Genomic DNA, 21,111 nt, shown 5'->3' on the forward strand with positions numbered 1-21,111 from the left:
TTTCAGTCGTCAATGCGGCTTGCACGATCTTTTGAAATGATTAAGAGAAAATCAAACCCGTTCGCTTGTTTATGCGTACCTGTCAAATTCCCCGTTGATACCGAAATCCCGCAAATGCATCATTAAAGCCGCGCTGAGATCACTTCCTGTCTGACTTCTCTAGCTGTTTGGTTTATGGGTTTGTTGTTTTGTTTATCGTTTGATGTCACTCTGTCACCCTCTTGCAAATTAAATTTTATTAGAACATACAGAATCTGTCTCACACGATTTAATATTTATCTTTCAAGCGTGGGCGTTGTTGTTATAACGTGTAGTCCTCTAGTAGCTCCTGTCAATCTGTCCAACTTCCACGGACAAGCCATTGTATCGTGGTTGGTGATGTACAACACAATTTCTCTTCACATTGATCTTTAATCTGTAAAAACAAAGACATTAAATATAAAATAAATTGTCTTTATTATTGGGTTAAAAATATATCTTGTTGTGCAATTATTGAATTTCTAAAGAAACATGTCACGCCAAAGTAGTCTGTGATACCTACAGGCCTGTTAACTTTACTGCGAGGGGCTGAGGAGAGCCTACATAAGATCTATCTTTACACGCAAAAAATGTACCAGTAAACATATTAGGAAGCTGCACCATCAAACTTCATCTTATATATGGATGGATGCCTTTGTTGTGATAGTAATTGAATAAAAAAGAGGTGAGTCAGAGTAGCAGCATATGATGCCAAAACACGGTGTCACCACTAAGCATTTTTTTCATCACCCACTCCTGTTATGGTTTTAATGTATCCCAGCATGCACTGGGTAAAGAGATAGAACACCATATGCATGTTAATTAGCTGTACTCTTTATGGGAACTGCATTGCAACTGGATTAGTCATGATCACTGTTATGCATAAGTGATTAGACTGAAAACTGTCACCGGATACAATACAACTATTGTCCTTTTCCTCTAGTTGGCTGTTGCTTTCTTTATAATGATTGTAGATACCTTTAGAGTATAAAAGCTACTGTGTTTGAATCACAATGGGTGAGTCATAAACATCACTGCAAAAAAAATAAATCCATCTCTTTTGAACCAGCAGCAGAGAACCCACCCACCAGTCATCCCAGCTGTGTTGAAATTCAGGGCGAACTCTGTAGTAGATGCTTTACTCAGCGTAGCTACTGTAGATTTAAGTTTGCAAGCTGTATGTTGTTTCCTTACTTGATTTGGATGCAATGTACTTGTTTTTAATGTTTTAGTTATTGGCTTTAAAGCCTCTATTCAGATAGAATAAGACAGTCAATAGAATCTGCAACTAGTAAGAGAGGGTGAGGAATGACTTGGGAAAGTAATAATGGAGGATGGTAATATTGCTAAGTTACCACTCTTTTGTAATTGTCACATTAATGATAAGATGACACGTCATTCACAATTACCCTTCTCTGTGGACACCAACAACATAAAACTTTCTATACAAATATAGATCAATGATACTGAACGCGTGGCTCTGGAGCCTTATGTGGCTCTTTGGTGATAATTTGTGGCTTTTTATGTCTTAGTTTGAAATATTATTCTCCCCCAGAAAATCTTAAAAATCTTAAACTTTGACCTCAGAAATTCTTCTTAGCAAGTCACATTAATCAGTTTGTTTCCCACACTTTCAGCATGTCAGCTTTAATTGTCAAACTTAATTTTCAACCTCTAGTTTTTGTCTGTATATCTAAATTGCCCTTATTTGCATTTTTTTGCTACTTTTATTCAATTTTTTCAGCTTTTATCCCATTTTTGCCTTTTTTTCACTTTTCACCCATTTAAGCTGCCTTTTACAATTAAATGCCACATATTTCCCATGTTGCCACTCTTTGATGCTTTTTTCCCATTTTCCTACCTTTTTGCTGATTTTTGCCATTTGTGGTCACTTTTCACCATTTCTTCCCACAGTTTTGCCACTTTTGGACCTTTTGTTGCCACCTGTTACTCTTTTTTTCCACTTCTCACCCATTTTTGTCACTTTTGGACCTTTTATGCCACGTTCTCCCCTTTTCTGCCACTTTTTCCTTACTATTTTTGCCACTTCTCTGCCATTGTTTGTCACTTTTCACCGGTTTTTGACACTTTGATCCTGCTTTTTCCAACTTTTTGCCCCTTTTTGCCTATTTTTGCCACTCCTCGACCATTTAAACTGCCTTTTGCAGTTAAATGCCACTTAATCCCTGTATTCCCACCTTTATTCTCATTTTTACTCATTTATATCACTTTTCACTCATTTTTTTGCCACATTTTTGCCACTTTTTGACCATTTTTGCCACCTGTAGCTCATTTTTTTGGCCACTTCTCACCCATTTTTGCTACTTTTTGCCCGTTTTTGCCAGTTTTTCTCCCTATTTTTGCCATTTTTTCCCCGTGTTTACCCCTTTTTGCATATTTTCCCACGTCTCGCCCATTTAAGTTGCCTTTTTCAATTAAATGTCATTTTTTGCCCATTTTCCCGCTCTTTTTTCTGATTTATGCCCATTTTCCACTGTTTTTGCCACCTTTATCAAGTTTTTTGATAATTTCCCACCCATTTTTAGCCACTTTTTTCCACTTTTCTCCCAGTGTTTGCCACTTCTTGACCACTTTTGCCACCTTTAACTTATTTCAATTACCACTTTTCACCACTTAGATTGTGGCTCTTGCAAATGTATGAGCAGGGTTGAGAAAAACTGACATAGATATTTCTGATAAACCCCCAACCATAGCAGTGCTACAACTCAGCCTGCCATACACATTTTAGTCTGATCTTAGTTCATTATTTTACTCCAGTGTGGCCTCAGCCTGTGCATTAAGATTAATTTAACCATAGCTTCATGACACGTGTAATTAATATGAAGATACTGACACAGTTCTGAGGTTAATTTTTACAAATTTTCACCCGCTTCATAGTAAAACACCAGCATAACCAGCACACTAATACAACCACACCATTCAGCAGGAATCATGAGCTCAGCTAACAGTCAAAGAGAGGCTTTGATTCTGCAGCAAAGCAAAGCCCTCCAACACGCTATCACTGTAATTTAACATCTGTAAATGTATATTTATCACAGCAAAGCATCAGAGGAAATCTAAGAAGCTGCACACTTCTTTTTAATTCATGGCATACAATCACAATATAGCATTCATGCTTACTGGATTCTGACAGTCAGCCCACAAACACTCATCAAAACCATTAAGTGAAAGATTAGAGAATGATTATTTATAGACTGGTAGCACTGGTTTCACCTGCTGGCAGAGTGACTCATCATAGCAGAAAGCTCAAGTATTTGGATTCTGGCCCTGAACATCTTCTGATGTAGAACAATGTGCTTGTTTCTGTGTTTCTGGGTTTTAATACTTGTAGACTTCAACACAGAAAGCACTGAGGGTTTAAAGTTAATGCAGGTAATGAATCCTCTGTGATCAATGATCTCATCTTTGAAAAAGTCATTGTCTCGGTCTTAATTCATGGGTTTTGTGTCCTGTTCAGTTATTTAGAAGTTCATTTTTTAAAATGACACTTAACATGCAGGACACAAGGTACATAACAGCTACTGCTGTTCCTAACACCAGTCTAGATGCAGTTTTTTTTAGCCACTTGGTGGCAGTAGAAATTGCTTTTAAAATATGTGTTGCTGTAGATACAGTGCATTCAGAAACTATTCAGACCCATTTCACTTTTTTACATGCATACTACAATTGAACCAAAATAAGAATTTTTTATTCTCGTGAATCTACACTCAGAGCCCCATCATGATAAAGAAAAAAAATGAATTTTTGAATTTTTTGTAAATTAATTAAAAAAACCTACAACTTAATATCACACTAACATGGTAAGTATTCAGATCCTTTGCAAAACACTTGAATTTTAGCTCAGGTTCCTCCCATTTTTTAAATCTTTAATAAGACATTTCAACACCTTGAATAGAGTCCACCTTTAGAAACTCAAATTGATCAGCTGATCAGAGCAAAAACCAAGCCATGAGGTCAAAGGAACTGCTTGCAGAGGTCAGAGTTTTAAAAAGATTGCAAAGACGTTGCAGAGTTTGGAGTTTGCAAAGAACAATAATCCCAGGTTGGTGGAGGGCTGCAGTGATTGTTGTCCCTCTGGAACTTTGTCCCATCTCCATGCAGGATCTCTGGAGCTCAGAGAAAGTGACCATCAGGTTCTTGGCCCTTGTCCTTCAACTGCTCAGTTTGGCTGGGAAACCAGCTCTTGGAAGGGTCCAGATTCTACCAAACTACTTTCATTTCTTGGAACTTTCAGTGTAGCAGAACCTTTTTCTCCAGATCTGTGCCTGTCGACGATCCTGTCTCTGAGCTCTGCAGGCAGTTCCTTTGACCTCAAGGCTTGGTTTTTCTCCTAATTTACATTATCAGCACTGAGGCCTTCTGTAGGTGGGTGTGTGCCAATCAAGGCCTGCCACGTTTATCTGTAGCGTATCGTGTTCAGGTTGGGAAAAAAGGTCTGGTGGCCAATCACAAAGAAAGTTTGATAAAACTAAAAGTTTATTAGATTAGCTGATACTGGGCATCAGTGTCTCCTACTTTGTATACAGACTAGCCAGTAATGGAAAGAAAGATGTTTTCTAATCTCAAGCTTCAATTTTGGTCTACATGTGGAATAACACTTGAATGTCCTCAAAAGCTGTCCATAGGTTGCATGCCTTTGTACATGTATTCATCAATAACTGAACTCATCTAGGCTCCTATGTGAGGAACCATAACTGCACGGCTTTCTCTGCTAGTTTTCAACACATTATTGTTCAAAAAATCTGCAACAAAACTCAACCAGAAGAGAACCTCTGTCTCTCACAGATAACATCAGGATTACACTGAGTGAAAGGGCAGTGCTTTAAAGCTGATCTTATTCTGCAACTCTGAACACAACTTTCTCAGGAGCAGGTCAGTTTAGCAACTCTAGTAACCATGTTAATCTAACCAGGTTTTCAGAGAGCCATCTTTGAAACTATTGCTTCAGATGTTACACACCATGATAAGCCATGATCTTACTGTTCAATTAAAGGTCACATATTTTTACCCTTTTCAGACACGTTTATATTGTTCTCAGAGTTCCCCAAAACATGCCTGGGAAGTCTGTTACTGAAAGAAACCACTCCAGTATAGGATTTTTCCACATCTAAAAACCCCTCTGCTTCAGCCCTGCTCAGAACGAGCTGTGTCTGTGGCTTTAAATGTTAATGAGCCAACTGACTCCGCCCCTCCCAGGAAATGGATGTGGCTTAATGGATGTGGATCATGAATGTAGCTTAGAGGAGGTTTAGGGGAGGAAGGTGGAACTTTCTTCCAAGTGGGGAGGGCTCATAGACATGATACACGTAGACGCTGCATTGGCCAGTGGGCCGTACGTCAACGCCGCCACCATTTTGCCAGAGGCATTCCTGGGCAAGATGCCTCACTCCTGTGCTGTGTGGGACTGCACTAATACCTGCATAGAAGAGACAAGATCACATCGGATAACATCTCATGGGTAACTTAAACAGTTTTTTCCGTATTATTTGGCTAGAATAACAACACGTCCAGAGCCAGTTTCCCTAACATTGTTGTTAAGTGGATTAACATCAGCAGTTAAGCTAGAACGCTTTTCCTAACGGTTATTTCATTTCCAGGAGCGAAGGATGACTCGATCACTGTCAGTAAAATAAGACTCGATGTAAAACGTATCATCCAAATAAACCATGTAACTGTATAGATACAGATTATTATTATTATAAGATATGTTTAAACAGTGCTTAACAAATGTATTAGACCACCTGTCATATTTGTCTCAGAGACCATCCAGCATCATGAAGTGCTTTAATGTAGACTCTTTCATTTTCAGTGAGCTCTCTACAGTTTACCATTTTGAACAGGAATGAGGGATTTCAAACTGAATTCACCTTTTTATACCCAAATTTGAGCTCACTGGGCTTAACCAAGAAACAATAATGTGCTTTACTATTTTTTTTTTTTTTTTTTTTTTTTTTTTTTTGTAAATCAGTAAATTTGAAAATTCATGGATAACAACAATAATTATATTTTAGCATTAAAAATATCATTTGGGTTAAAAAACTTCTACATATTGGTGTATTAACCATTGCAGAAACATAAAAACTGATTTTGGTAATTACCAGTGTTGTTAATTTAGGCCAGCTGTGGCATAAACCTTACTGTGGTTAGGGTTAGGGTGGTCTAATAAATTTCTTAAGCAATAACAATAATAACATGCTATGGTTAAGTTACTATACGGTATATATACCGTATAGTAACTTAACCATGGCATGTCATTGTGAATATGATAATTTACTAAAATTTTCTATCATTTAAGTTTTAAAAAGTCAGAAACACAGATGCACCTCCAGTTGCAGTATATTAATACTTGAATTATCTACATTTGATTTTCTCTCTGATAGTCATTTTGAATCATCTAATTAACAAAAAATGTAGCTGTAAACCACTTTATATACACAAACGACTCATTACCATCACTTAAATGTAAACGTGTGTGTTTTTTAATCAGAAAACCCTTCATCCCTCATATACCTCATTCGTTGACGTATAGCAGCAGCAGGCAAACGCAGTCAATGAGGCGTCTACGTATATTGTGTCTATGGGAGGGCCAACCAAACCTGGGGGCGGTGCTAACTCCCCACATGGCATCATGAGGGGAATATCAGAGAACAGCCTGTTTCAGCACACATTTTCAAAAAGGTGAAGAAGGGGTGGGGGATTTTTTCTGATTCTTGGAGGGATTTTGGACAGGCCTGGGACACATGTTTTTGTTAGAAAAGACTGAAAAAGTGTATTTTTCATCTTTAAAGAAGCAGAAGAAGAGGAGGAAGAAGACAAACTTAGTGAATCTCTGAGGAAATATTCATGTTTTCTCTCTCTGTTCTTGAACATCCTAGCTACACCTATGCCAGGAATACCTGCCCATGCAAACACAGGATTATATAGACATGCACTGATTGAGAGATATCAGATTGAGGGGGTGCACATAAAAGAGCACAGCAGAAGTTTAGGGTTCTGTGCATGGCCTAAGGTCAGCAGTGCTCAGAGGTGAACTGGCACCTCTCCAGCCACCAGATCCAATTTCTCTTTTGTTCTTATTAGAAGTTAAAGTTGCTCAGAAAGAGCACTCCGCTCCAGTTACAGCCCTGAGGACAATAAGAGCAGCAAGACTTCAACAAAAACAGTCAAATATTCTTAATGGAGCAGTCATATTTCTCTGCTGAGCAGAGATGTGGTGTTTTAAATTTCATGTCCATTGTTAAACAAAGAAATATTTATCAGTACAGTCTTATGATTCTTTCGGCCTGCCTAAATCTCTAACTCCAACACTAATTCAGCTGATTTCCAACTATGCATGACAGAGGCAGATAAAGGGAAAGAAGAAACCAAAGAGGGGCTGAGACATTTTAAAAATCCTACAATAAGTTCCTCACCAATTCACAGATTTAAGATTCCATAAGAACATAAAAACAACGCTTGTCTCTGTTTGATAGCCTCAGGAAGAAGATGTTCTTGTCACAGCAGCTTCTCTGAGGAATTCCAGCTGCTTTTTGCACTGCTCTTTATCAAATAACTGCTGGTCACAATTGTAGTCAGAAACATCTAAAACATTACAGCCTGTGCCCATATTTCTATCTCTGAAAGGAAATCCCTGTCTTTGCTCCATTCTGGGTCACATCCTCTACAGACACCTGCCTCTGTGTACGTTTCTGACTCAGTTTGACAGATCTAGACAAACAGGCTTCTTGCCCACTTCATCAACAATGATATAAAGAGTATATTGGGAGAAGACACAACATATATTTTGCCCTGGAATCAGTTTCCTCTAACCCTGCCAAACACAACTATAAAGCAGCAAAACCCAGAAATTCCAGGCTGATAAGCGTGCAGACAAAGCTGCTGCAGCTTCCTCTCTGGTTTCCACAGAACTCAGGGAGCGTTCTGCAGTACTGAAAGTGAGTGCAGGACTGAAACCCTGCCTGCAGCTTTTTTGTTTTATTTTAAGTGCGAGACTCAGTATAGAGACACTGATGTGGTTATCCTGCCACCCACCCTGTGCAGTAATCCCTGCTGTTGTCAGCCCAGCAGGGGATTCAGATGCAAGTCGTTACGCCGAGACAGTTGCCGGGTAAATTAGAAGACAAGAGGCGACTGGAGAAAATAACCTTGACCATACATGAATAATAGCAGGATTGTTGGTGCTAGAAGCACGATAATGTCTCAGATCTGTTGGAGTATATGGTATAATTAACCCATTTAAGCCCAGTTCATGATTGTCATTTACCTTATATACAAGAGCTGCACAGTGACACAGCTGCACAAGAGAAGGTCATTTTCATATGCTAATGAAGCTTCTGTGGTTGATAGTGATGTGCCATCTTAATAATTAAAGTCTCTAAAATAACCTTAATAGCACAAATATTACAGCAGATGTGCAGTATTTTGTCTGCAGAGTCTTTTGTCGAAGTGGTATCTATTGTTGTTGGTGGATGAACACGTCAGTAACATTGGACACACAGGCAGCAAGATTGCTCATATCTCACTCATTTTCAGTGCAATATTGATGCACCATGGCTCAAGTTTATCCAAAGAATTTAACCCTTTATGAGGCAATAAATATGCCAGTGTTTTATTCATTCTTCAGAAGAGAGCTACACGGATGATACATTACTCAAATTTACAAATCTTGTAGAATTTCAAACAGCCCAAATACTATTCAGAGCAAAAAATAATTTATTACCATGAAATATTCAAAAATTGATCACTGAAAGAGAAGGGGGTTATAATTTAAGGGGAAAATTTCATTTTAAAACAAGGAGTGTGTGCACAACAAGAAAAAGTTTTTGTATTTCTGCTTGTGGAGCTAAAGGAATGTCCAAACATAAATGAGTTCAAAAAGCGGTATAAGCAGGATTTTACCAGGTACAGGGATGAGGAAAGGGTTTGATTATCACCAGGGGCTTACAGCTTATTTTTCTGTTTTTGTATTTATTCTCTCTTGTTGATCGTCTGAAGAAACATGGCCATTTTTAATTGTTGTGCTTTTCAAATGTTCCAAATAAACTTCACTAACTTTAACTTTTAAACCATTTCTTTACTCGGCTCATACAGTCATGGACGAAAATGTTGGCACCCCTGGAATTTTTCCAGAAAATACACCATTTCTCCCAGAAATTGTTGCAGTTACAAATGTTTTTGGCATACACATGTTTATTGCCTTTATGTGCATTAGAGCAATAGAAAAAAATCATAGAAAAAAGCCAAAATTGACATAATTTTACACAAAACTCAAAAAATGGGACAGACAAAATTGTTGGCACCCTTTTAAAACTATGGGTAAATCATTTTATTTCCAGCATGTGATGCTCATTTAAGCTCACCTGTGGCAGTAACAGGTGCTGGCAATCTAGAAATCACACCTGAAGCCAGTTAGAATGTCTAAAACTTGACTCAACCTTTGTGTTGTGTGCCTGTGTGTGTCACACCAAGCATGGAGGAGAGAAAAAGGAGCCAATAACTGTCTGAGGACTTGAGAAGCAAATTTGTGGAAAAATATGAACAATCTCAAGGTTAAAGATCATCTCCAGAGATCTAGAAATTCCTTTGTCCACTGTGAGTAATATAATCAAGAAGTTTATAACCCATGGCACTGTGGCTAATCTCCCTGGACGTGGACGAAAGAGAAAAATGGACAAAAGAATGCAACGCAGGATAGTTGGAATGGTGGATAAACATCCTCAGTCAACTTCCACACAAATTCAGGCTGTCCTGCAGACTCAGGGTGCAAAAGTGTCAGCTTGGACCATACGTGGTCATCTGAATGAGATGAAGCACTATGGCAGGAGACCGAGAATAACCCCACTGCTGACAAAGAGACATAAAAAAGCCAGACTGGAGTTTGCAAAAATGTACCTGAGTAAGCCTCAATCCTTCTGGGAGAACATTTTGTGGACAGATGAGACTAAGGTAGAGCTTTTTGGAAAAGCACGTCATTCTACTGTTTACAGAAAATGGAATGAGGCCTACAAAGAAAAGAGCACAGTACCTACAGTCAAACATGGTGGAGGTTCAAAGATGTTTTGGGGTTGTTTTGCTGCCTCTGGCACTGGGTGCCTTGACTGTCTGCAAGGAATCATGAAATCTGGAGACTATCAAAAGATTTTGGGCCGCAATGTAGGGCCTAGTGTCAGAAAGCTGGGTCTGGGTCAGAGATCATGGATGTTCCAGCAGGACAATGACCCAAAACATACTTCAAAAAGCACCAACAAATGGTTGGAGACAAAGTGCTGGAGAGTTCTGAAGTGGCCAGCAATGAGTCCAGATCTAAATCCCATTGAACACCTATGGAGAGATCTCAAAACTGCTGTTGCAAGAAGGAACCCTTCAAATCTGAGAGACCTGGAGCAGTTTGCAAAAGAAGAGTGGTCTAAAATTCCAGCTGAGAGGTGTAAGAAGCTTGTTGATGGTTATAGGAGGCGATTGGTTTCAGTTATTATTTCCCAAGGGTGTGCAACCAAACGTTAAGTTGGGAGTGCCACCAATTTTGTCTGGCCCATTTTTTGAGTTTTGTGTAAAATTATGTCAATGTTGTCTTTTTCCTTCGGATTTTTTGTGTTGTTCCAATGCACACAAAGGCAATAAACACATGTATACCACAACATTTGTTGATTGCAACAATTTCTGGGAGAAATGGTGTATTTTCTGGAAAAAATCCAGGGGTGCCAACATTTTCGTCCATGACTGTATTTCTCCACAGAGGGAAGCAGCAGTACTAAACTCAGAGAACTAAAGGTCTCACATCTACTACTATATCAACTAGCTTACTAACTGTCAGCACCAAAGATGCTAACATTACCAATGACTGTCTTTGTAAAAACCAGAAAGGCTGAATCATTACAAGTTAGAGAGGGGTGGCTGACAGGGCTTAAGCCCTGAATCTTTCAGGCGTGTGGCAGTATTTATTTATTGTTTTATATATTTATTTTGATACAACCAGTAAATCTAAAATCAAATCATTTGAAGTGTGCAGATGGAGATGAAAATGTAATGTATAAAGGCAAACTGAATTAAATCAGCCTTTTTTATTTCACTGCTAAGAGCATATACAGTATAAAATACTTCAAATACTGCATTAGATATTAACATATCCTGATTTTTGAAAGTATATCTAAATTTAGAACCCTGCATTTAGTTTTGTTTAATGCCCTGTTAAATCAATAGTACCAAATGTAAATTTTTAACCTAAATTTGTACCCTTTCCATGTTTGTGTAAATAAAAATTTAAGCCCTTTAAAAATCATTATTGGACGGTTATTCACGTTTTATCATCATTATGGTAGTGACAAGGTATGTGCCCCTCAGAAACAAGGTGCTGCTTATTCATAGAAGATTTTCTAGACATTAGAGCAACAAGAGAAAATAGCTGCTGAGAATGTTTCTGTGGAGCCAGTTAACATATTTTTCTGCATAAAAATAGAAGAAAAATGTCGGCAAAAATGGGTTAAGTTAATTTAAAAAAAAATAATATTAACTAATTTTGAACATTTCATGTCAATAATGGCATTAAAGTCAAAATAAGATCATATTCTTATTTCACAAATGAGAATCTGATCTGTGACTGTCACCACATTTCTCTGTATTTCAGTTTTCTGGATTTTTTAATTTTTTTTTACCACCATTAAATTCTCTGCAATTTTTAATTGTGTCTCAACATTTTTGAATGATTCCAAAGATTTTATGCAAAAGTTTCTTTAAAAAAAAATCAAAGTTTCTCTCCAAAAAAAAAAAAAAAACATGAATGAATAAATAAATATTTTCATTAAAGTTTCTCAAAATATTTGTAAATTTCTCCAATAATTAAAGATAAAGACTTCCAAAATTTAAAACAAATAATTTCTAAAAAGATGAAAACTTATGAAGAAATTTTTAAAAAATTTAATCTAATTTTTTCTCTAATTTTCATCATAAATGTCACACTTCTGAAAACTTTCAAAGGTCTTCGACACATACTAGCTTACCCTGACTTGCTGTTTGATTCAGACCTGTGCTACAACCAAAATAACTAAAGAGCACTGACAGACAGATTTATCTAAATAAGCATTTTAATTTAATGTTGTTTGAGAAATGCTGTGACTAGAGTCATATTTTTGATAATAGTGCAGATACATGAAAGCTGAATAAAATTTAAGGGGTAGGACTAGAGAAGTTTTCTCTTCTTCCTACTCCTTTTCTCTCATCTTAACTGAGATGCTTAAGAATTTGCAAGTTACTGTTTGTTTTCTTTGCTTTTCTTAAAGTTCATTTATTGGTGTTTTTCAACTGTTTTTAAGTTGTCGTTTACATCATCGAAACAAACATATCAATCAATCAGTCAAAATCATAATTCTAATGAACATACGTACGTACAACATACATACTGTGGCTTTAAATGAAGGTGTTTTTAGTCCATGGAGTCAAGAATGCATCTTAAACCAATGTATGTGTGTAACCAACGTTATGCACCAGGATACAAAATGATTTTACATCAAATTAGTATAATATCTATTTAAACATTTATTTCCTCAGAACAATCAGAGGCAATGTGTGTAAATTCTGCACATTTACTTCCCTTCCTTCCTCCATGATATGGATAAATTAAAAAAAAAAGATTATGGGAGCATGATCCAGGTAAAATGCACCACCTTAACAATTGGACACTATATGAAACACCTGTCATTTTGTGTTTGATGTAAACTCCTACATGTGACAATTTTACACCAACCACAGACTTATGTGGCACACGAGCTGAATGAAAAATAAAATAAATCATAACAGAGGGGGTTGAGTGATAACTCTGCATATGTTGGGGAATTGCCATGGAATAAGACTATATTGGGGTGAATTTAAAATCTAAGTTTATTTCTATAAGGAGCGTTTCAACAAGTTAGGAGTTAGGGTGAAAATTGTCCAATCTATAGAAACAAAATGTCTGTCGCAAAGTGCAGGAATATTGATGGCCTAGATGGACCATGGACATTGATTTTATTATGATTATGATTATTATGATTATTGTTATTATTATTATTATTATTGTTGTTGTTGTTGTTGTTATTGTTATTATTATTATTATTATTATTATTATTATTATTATCTTAATTATTATTATTAATATTCTTATTGTTATTTTCATTACTATTATTATAATTATTATTATTATCGTAATAATTATTATTCATATTGTTATTGTTATTGTTATTTTATTACTATTATTATTATCATTATTATTATTATTGTTATTATTATTATTATCATAATTATTATTATTAATATTGTTATTGTTATTGTTATTTTCATTACTATTATAATTATCATCATTGTTATTATTATTATTATTATTATAATTTTTATTATTATTATTAACATTATTATTATTATTATTATTATTATTGTTATCGTAATTATTGTTGTTAATATTGTTATTGTTATTTTATTACTATTATTATTATCATTATTATTATTATTATTAGTAGTAGTAGTAGTATTGTTGTTGTTGTTGTTGTTTTGTTATTATTATTATTATAACCCTTGTAAAGAGCAGCTCTGATGATATTCTAAGAATCTATTTTATTTATAAAAATCTAATCTGTAATCTCTCTGGCAAATCTTCCTTTAATTGCATTGTAGTGTATTTTATTGTGTTATATTGTACTGTATTATCTTGTGTTGTTCTTGGACTTGGTCTTTGTGCTGTTATGAAATTGTAAAAGAAAACAAAACAAAAAAAAATGTGTAGACCACTCGATGCACTTTGATTTGATTCATGGTTGAAAAAAGGTCTATCCGTGTGACAATGTCTTTCCTTAGCATAAAAAGAGAACACTAAAGAGAAACAGGAAAGTCTGGGAGGAGAGGAAATGACATTCAGAAAAAAAGCCAGCCCTGTGATCAAACCGGGGTCAGGTCTCAGCCTCCCTGCAGGGCTCTTCCAGGAGAGCTACACTGCCCTAGAGCCTTAGAATACTTTAAGCTCTTTTGGGGTTTGTCTAGACTTTCTGAATAGTTTCAGTTTTTTTTAATGCTGTTTCCATCTATAGAGGAAGATTTCCTCTGCTGGAAAGTCCTGATAACCCTGCTGTATCTTTTGAACACCAAACAGAAAAGCTTTGCCAAAAATGTCGGTGACAAACCCCAGAAAACAGAGCAGCATCCTGCAGAGAAAGACCAGTCATGCCCCTCAGCAGCTTAAGACTGCATGAAGCATTGAGAAAAGTCAATATTAGATGAAGTGTGTTTGGCCACCTAAAAAAAAATCACTTCACTGAATGCTCATGTCGCTTTGCACATGTAGATTTCTAATTTTAAAAAGCCAGGTGTTTGCTTACCCATTAACCATATGTGGAAAAAGCCCTTTATTTACAGAAAGAGAAAAGAATTCCTCCAGCTCTCTAAGATCTTAATGAAAAGCCCAATATGATCTGATATGATGTTCTTGCAGCAGATGGAAACAGGTTTTTTGGTTGTGTTTTTGTTTTCAACTGACTAGAAATAATCCAGAATTCACGGACTTTTCTGCAGTTTAGGGTCTATTTTGTCATTTATCAGGTGTCATAATCAAACAACATTATAAATGAGAGACACATCAGGACAGCGGGAAAGTAAGTTTTGCATCCAGACTCTTTCAGCCATGCTGATGAAATATAATGAGAATGCAGCACAGTTGCCTTCATAGCAGCACATGTTCTTGGTCTACTCCCTCCTTACCTTCTGACCTCCATCAGAGGAGCACAGGAACTGATCGTCTTCGGTCTCAGAACCTTTATTTACTGGCTTTTCCAAAGCTCAGAACTGGTGGAAAGACCTTTCATTTGCTGTCCTGTTTTTCGATGTCTTTAAGAGGATTTTAAAGGACTTGGAGGCAGACACATCTGGCTGCAGATGTTGTTAATGGTGTATTTCTGATTGTAGATTACCTTGAAGAAAAACTTGCTGTTTTCATTTACTTTTTTATGAGTATTCCAATAATTTGACATTTGTTTGTATGGCTGCAGTTTGTCTGACACTTCATGTACATATGCTGCTCGTTATGGCCAGGATACTCTTAAAAATGAGATTTTTCATCACAAATAGGTTTTTTCCTGTTTAAAGGAAAATTAAATCAAATCAAATAATAAATTTTTAAACATGTTGCTCCAGAACCTGAAAACGTCACTCATGAAGCAGTTGTAAAGGTTACTCATGCTATTGGCACTGATGAACCCCCATACCATTATAGATGCCAGATTTTAAACTGTGCTGACAATAACCTGGATGGTCCCTCTTTTCTCCTAGCCCAGAGGACAGCATTCATATTTTCCATAATGACTTGTCAGACCTCAGAGGTGTTCCACTTCACCTCAGACATTCTTAAATGAGCCCAGATCCAGAAAAGGCTGCAATATTTCTGGATCTATTTCATAGGTGTAGTTCACTGCTGACTGAAGAGGCTTCTCTAGTCCTCTGACAGCTCAAAGCCCTTTTACACCACAGATCACACCTACCCAGGGTATAAACAGAAAATCTGACATTAAATTTAATACTTTTTAAAGGTCATATATTTTACGCCTTTAAGACAAGTTTATATCGGTCTCAGAGGTCCCCGAAACATGCCTCTGAAGTTTGTTACTGAAACACACTCCAGTATTGGATTTTTGCATGTCTAAAATCCCTCTGCTGCAGCTCTGCTCATAACCAGCTGTTTCTGTGTCTGTGGCTCTAAAGGTTACTGAGCTGTCTGACTCCGCCCCTGACTCCGCCCCTCTCAGGTCATGAATGTGGCTTCACGGATGTGGCACTCTGAGGAGGATCAGGGCAGGATGGCAGAACTTTTTCTCCAAGTGGGGAGGGCCAACCAAACCTGGGGGTGGGGCTAACTCCCCACATGACATCATGAGGGAGGAAATTTGAGGACAGCTTGTTTCAGCACAAATTTTCTGAAATGTGTGTGGGGGGATTTTTCCGATTCTTTGGGGGGATTGAGGATAGGCCAAAGGCACACGTTTTTGCAAGGAAAGCTTGAAAAAGTGACATTTGCTGGGTCCCCTTTAAAACCTTTTTTAAGACCCCCTTCAGACATTTTAAGACTCAATCACATCTTCAATTTCTAACTCATTACATTACCAACACATTGAACACAATGACATTTATATTTTGTGCTGATAGTGAGACTGAAATGTGAAAACTAAAACGGCAGTAGTATTTCTTGTTGTTGTATGTAAATTATAACCTTGCAAAGCAGATGGATACGCCCGTTTCCTTGTTTTTCACTGGTGAATCCATCTTGCAAAGCTCCTGTCTGAACCGTTTGGGCCCAGTTAGAAAGTGACAGGACCAATCGGTGACGAGGGGCAGTACTTTCAAGAGCAGCAGAGTGGTGATGTAACCAAGCAGCAACCAGAGCTGGTGCAGTTATGGAGGAAGAGCTTAGTGTGGATGCTGCTAAAGCGCCAGTTTTATCAGAACTTGACGATATGTCTTCGTTAAAAGAACAAAGAACAGCAGTGAAGTGTTTTCTTTTCAAAAACGACAAAAGTCGAGTACTTACATGTCTGTAGTTGCCATGTTTCGTGTTATTCCTCAGTAGCTGCGCACGCGGAGCTCGATAGTGGTTACGTCACGGATTTTGTTGCTCTGATTGGCCCGTAGAGATGTGACAGACAGAACGTTCACCCAATCACACTTCGAGTGTTTTTCAAAGCCTCTGCCTTTTCTCAAATGTTTCCTATTGAAGCTTTCCCAGATGGATGTGTGAAACACATCCATCTGGCATGTCAAGTTATTTAAATTAGGCTTTCTTGGAGAATTTTAAGATCAAACTGATAAAAAACAACTGATACCACAGGGTGGCTCTTAAGCTGCCTAAATGTAGTCATACCACAATTCACAATTAAAGCTGAAAAGATTTTTTTCTAAAACATTTAGGTTTTAAGAAAAAACAAACAAAATACAAGGTATGCATATTTCAGTAACCCATTGGTTCTTAACCTTTTCAGCCCTGCGACCCCCAAAATAAAGGTGCCAGAGATCGGGGACCCCACTGTACCTGGAGGTGGCTGAACACAGCTATGCACGTTCAAGAATAGTCATGTACAGACAAGGCTGCACATAACTAAGGGGAGATAAATGGGGAAGCTTCTGGGGCACAGCCAAAACGGGGGCCAGAAAAATCATGGTCCATCGTAAAGTTGGACCATGATTTTCTGTGGCATCCACATTTTATATTTAACCTGAATAATAACCACTCTTATCAAAGAAACAAATATCTTTTTTACTCATTTGTGTAGGAAGGAGTCCTCTTAAAAATATAAATAACTTTTCTTCAAAACAGAATTAAAATAGATTAATAATGTCAAAAAACGGTGGATAAGTTGGTGAAGTTGGATTTTAAAAGTAGCAGAAATGGGTTAGGAGTGTAAAAAATACAAAAAGTGGCAAAAATGGGTTAAAGTGGCTAAAACGGGCCCATAAAGTGGTAAAAGGGGATTAAAAAGTGGCTTAAATGGCTTTAAACTTGCAAAAAGGTGGACATTTGGTGAAATATGATGAAAAATTGAAATAAACTGTCAAAATAGGGTTAACTGAGGCAGAAATTGTCTGCAATGGATGAAAGTGGCAAAAATGGGCATATTTAGAAACGAAATGTTGTTAAAATTGCCATGAAAAGTGGCAAAGACAGGTTAATAGTTGCAATAATGGGCCAAAAGAGCCAACAATATGCGAAAAGTGGCAAGATTCCATTTAGAAGGGGCAAAAACAGGCAGAAAAGAAGTGGTGGAAAGGGTTTAAAATAAACAAAAATGGGTTTTGGGTGGCAAAAATGTGCAGGAAAAAGTGATATAGCAGGTTAGAATTTGGCAAATTGGTGTAAAGCTGCAACAGTGTAATTGGTAAAATATTTGAAGTTTTTTAAGGCATCTGGAGACCCCCTCTCAGTGTCTCCCGACCCCCAATGGGGTCCCGAACCCAATGTTGAGAACCACTGCAGTAACCTATAATATTCTACAATTCGGATTTTAAAGCCTACAACCTCTTTAGAGTACTATGAAAATTTAAAACACATCTACATTCTTCTCTTGCATCTATATTAATCCTGCATTTAGGACTTTTTGATACTTTTTAAAAGCCTTAGATTTTGCTTGATTGATTATCGATCTTTAATACTTTTAAAGACCCTGTGGACAGCCTGCTAATTTTGGTACAACTTTAGCACATGCTTTAGTAATGTTTAAATTTATATGCAAAACTTGCCGAACTGTCTCTATAACAATGGAGACCCTGCTAATCATTTTAAAAAGATTTGTTCAGCTTGTTGAATGTATTCAGAAGTTTTTGATGATCATAGGTGCCCAGAACATTGATCATCCTCTCTGCCTACATTAAATCTTTTGTCATTCAAACACACGTGACCGTGATGTGCAGAGTTCCCCATAAACCACAGTTAATGGACAAAAAGATTCAGCTGCTGTTTTCTTCAATTTCACCAATTTAAGCTAATCATTTACAAACATCTTGGCAAAAACACGTGTACTTCAGTCAGTGGCAGTGAACTAAAGACACCACTTATTGGAGACCTACAGCAGCTGTGTGTGAATACCCAACCTTTAATATAAAACACTCAGTGTGACTGAACCAGATTGTTTTATCCCTCATAAGCTCAGTCTCAGTATACAATAATCATAACTGGTATGGTTTCTTCTTTTAATGGCACAGATGAACCTTACAGACAAAGGCTTCTGAGTGTGTTTCTGACATATGAACTAATGACATCAAAATCTGTTTTTTTTTGGCTGACTGCTGAGGTCAGCAGAGTCGCACTGTGGGCGGGGTTTAGTTGTGTCAAAAGCCATCGGTAATGGCTGCCTCCACTCAGATTTAGCTTTAGCATCACATCCAACTGGACCACATTTCAGTATGACGATACTAAACGCTTTTCATGTTGGGAAAAGGTGTTTTTGCTTTTACGCCGACCTGCTTCATCACGCCTATGTGATAGTTACGGAGAAGGGGTAACTTCTTGTGTAAATGCTTGTACACAATAGCTGCTAGTTGAGTGATTAGCTCAAATTCAGCCACAGCAGCTGAAAGCTTTCCATGACAGAAAAGATATTTTTGCTCTTCTCCTGCTCTGTTTTGACATGGGATTGTAATCGTTGTGATTACGGTTTTCCGGTGTATCCAGGGGCTGCTGCTGCGGTAGCTGTTGGCTCAGATGTAGCTGCAGGAAAGTAGCAGTTTAATCTAAACTGGACTACATTTATTTTTGAAACAAGCACAGTCACACCAGAAGCTCATCTTGACACAGAAGTTGTTTTTGCACGTCCCCCAAGCAGCCTTGGCATCAATTAAACATGAAGCTCCGCCATTAACAGTCTAAGGCAGCTGTAACATGCCCAAGATTAGCTCCAAGAGCCCTTCACATACACTTTCTATGGGAACTTTCCCAGATGATTGTGAAGAATATTCAGTTGATCTGGCGTGTCAGGTTAGTGGTTTCCTGCCAACAGGGCTTTATGTTTTAAACTTTAAAGGTCCTTCAATTCTCAACCCACAGACATTGGGGACAGCACAATTACACACCCCAAAAACGTATCACTCTGTCAGAACACACAATTCAGCTCAGCATTTTAACAGGAATCCTAGATAGTTGCTGTCAGCCATATACAGGTACATCTCAAAAAATTAGAATATCATGAAGAAGTTCAGTATTTTTTGTCACTCATTTCAGAAAGTGAAATCCATATATTATATAGACTCATTACACATACAGTGAAATATTTCAAGCCTTTATTTCATGAAATGTTGATGATTATGGCTTACAGATAATAAAAACCCAAAATTCAATGTCTCACAAAATTAGAATTTGCGAAAAAGTTCAATATTGGAAAGTCGTGGTGTCACACCCTTATCAGCTAATGAACTCCAAACACCTGCAATGGTTTCCTGAGCCTTTAAATGGTCTCTCAGTCTGGGTCAGTAGGCTACACAATCATGGGGTAGACTGCAGACTTGACAGATGTCCAGAAGACAGTCATTGACACCCTCCTCAAGGAGGGTAAGCCACTAAAGGTCATTGCTAAAGAAGCAATGTTCACAGAGTGCTGTATCCAAGCATATTCATAGAAAGTTGAGTGGAAGGAAAAAGTGTGGTGGGAAAAGGTGCACCAGCATAAGGGAAACTGCAGCCTTGAGAGGATTGTCAAGCAAAATCCATTCAAGAATTTGGGGGAGCTTCACAAGGAGTGGACTGAGGCTGGAGTCAGCACATCAAGAGCCACTACGCACAGACCAATCCTAGACCTGGACTACAAATGTGGCATACCTCGTGTCAATCCACTCCTGAACCAGAGACAACGCCAGAAGCATATTACTTGGGGATCCACGTTGCTTGAAGTCCAGTGTGAAGTTTCCACAGTCAGTGATGATTTGGGCTGCCATGGCATCTGCTGGTGTTGGTCCACTGTGTTTTCTGAAGTCCACAGTCAAAGCAACCATCTACCAGGACATTTTAGAGACCTTCATGCTTCCTTCTGCTGACAAGCTTTATGGAGATGCTGATTTCAGTTTCCAGCAGGACTTGGCACCTGCCCACACTGCCAAAGGTACCAAAAGCTGCTTCAATGACCATGGTGTTACTGTGGTTGACTGGCCAGCAAACTGGGCTGACCTGAACCCGATAGAGAATCTATGGAGTATCGTCAAGAGGAAGATGAGAGACAACAGACCCAACAATGCAGATGACCTGAAGGCCGCTATCAAAGCAACATGGGCTTCCATTACACCTGGGCAGTGCCACAGGCTGGTCGTCTCCATGCCACACCACATTGATGCAGTAATTCATGCAAAAGGAGGCCCAACCAAGTATTGAGTGAATAGAAATGAACATACTTTTAAGAAGCCTGACATTTCTGTTTAAAATATCCCCTTTTAACTGATCTTATGTAATATTCTAATTTTCTGAGACACTGAATTTCATTATCACCAACATTTCAAGAAATAAAGGCTTGAAATATTTCACTCTATGTATAATGAGTCTATATAGTATATGGGTTTCACTTTCTGAAATGAGTGACAAAAAATCTT

This window comes from Cheilinus undulatus, linkage group 3 (genome assembly GCF_018320785.1).
Source record: "Cheilinus undulatus linkage group 3, ASM1832078v1, whole genome shotgun sequence".
In the NCBI taxonomy this organism is placed as follows: domain Eukaryota; kingdom Metazoa; phylum Chordata; class Actinopteri; order Labriformes; family Labridae; genus Cheilinus; species Cheilinus undulatus.